This window comes from Octopus bimaculoides, chromosome 17, assembly GCF_001194135.2.
Source record: "Octopus bimaculoides isolate UCB-OBI-ISO-001 chromosome 17, ASM119413v2, whole genome shotgun sequence".
NCBI classification, from domain to species: domain Eukaryota; kingdom Metazoa; phylum Mollusca; class Cephalopoda; order Octopoda; family Octopodidae; genus Octopus; species Octopus bimaculoides.
Window position 1 is genome coordinate 730465 of NC_068997.1, and position 1320 is coordinate 731784.

Genomic DNA, 1320 nt, shown 5'->3' on the forward strand with positions numbered 1-1320 from the left:
CACACACACACACATATATATATACACATACATACATACAAGTGAAGGCGCATGGCTCAGTGGTTAGAGCGTCGAGCTTACGATCGTCAGGTTGTGAGTTCGAATCCCAGACCGGGCTGCGTGTTGTGTTCTTGAGCAAGTCACTTTATTTCACGTTGCTCCATTTCACTCAGCTGTAGAAATGAGTTGTGACGTCACAGGTGCCAAGCTGTATCGGCCTTTGCCTTTCCCTTGGATAACACAGGTGGCCTGGAGAGGGGAGGCCGGTATGCATGGACGACTGCTGGTCTTCCATAAACAACCTTGCCCGGACTTGTGTCTGGGAGGGTAACTTTCTAGGTGCGATCCCATGGTCAGTCATGACCGAAGGGAGTCTCAACATATATATATATACGCGACAGGCTTCTTTCAGTTTCCGTCTACCAAATCCACTTTGGTTGGTCGGAGGCTATAGTAGAAGACACTTGCCCAAGATACCATGCAATGGGACTGAACCCAGAACCATGTGGTTGGGAAGCAAGCTTCTTACCACACAGTCACTCCTGCGCCATATGCAAATATCAATACTCCGAATCGTCTCAACCTCAAAACCACTCCCTCAAAACTACTTTCACACAACATTGAAACCCCAGCAAAGAACGTAAGTAAAAATCGAAAATGCAGAGGGACAAAGAAAAGATAGAAAACTAATCTTAGGACAAACAAAGTAAAAAAAAAAAACACTAACAAAATATAACAAAAGAAATAAGGCTTAATCAAAGAAACCCGAAACAAAGTTTTTCTATCCCTTTTGAAGCCACTTTAATTTCCGTATTGCAAGTTATACTGCACAATAAAACAACACTGTTTACCCAACACATTCCCTGTAGATCATCCAGTAAGTAATATAACAATGTGCGACCCAACGTGGGAACCTCTATGTACCCGATGGATTCTTAGAAATAACAGCCCAAACTCTTTCAAGCCACAACACTGATTAAAAAAAAAGAAAGAATATATTGGATAATGTAGTCTTAGTTATACTTCAGAAGACGATTGTGTCACTATTGGAACGCTTTTCATTATAGAGTCTATAACTGAACTAGTTACTCTTTTACTTGTTTCAGTCATTTCACTAAGGCCATGCTGGAGCACCGCCTTTAGTCAAGAAAATCGACCCCAGGACTTATTCTTTGTAAGCCTAGTACTTATTCTATCGGTCTCTTTTTGCCGAACCGCTAGATACGGGGACGTAAACACACCAACATCGGTTGTCAAGTGATGGTGGGAGGACAAACACAGACACACAAACACACATACATATATATATATATATATATA

The 1320-nt window shown here is 41.6% G+C and overlaps 1 protein-coding gene across 1 annotated transcript in view; it reads left to right on the top strand.

Moving 5' to 3' along the window:
- LOC128249705 (homeobox protein rough-like) overlaps window positions 1-1320 on the top strand; it is a 157948-nt gene that overhangs the window by 67241 nt on the left and 89387 nt on the right. The gene's annotated exons all lie outside the window — the stretch shown is intronic.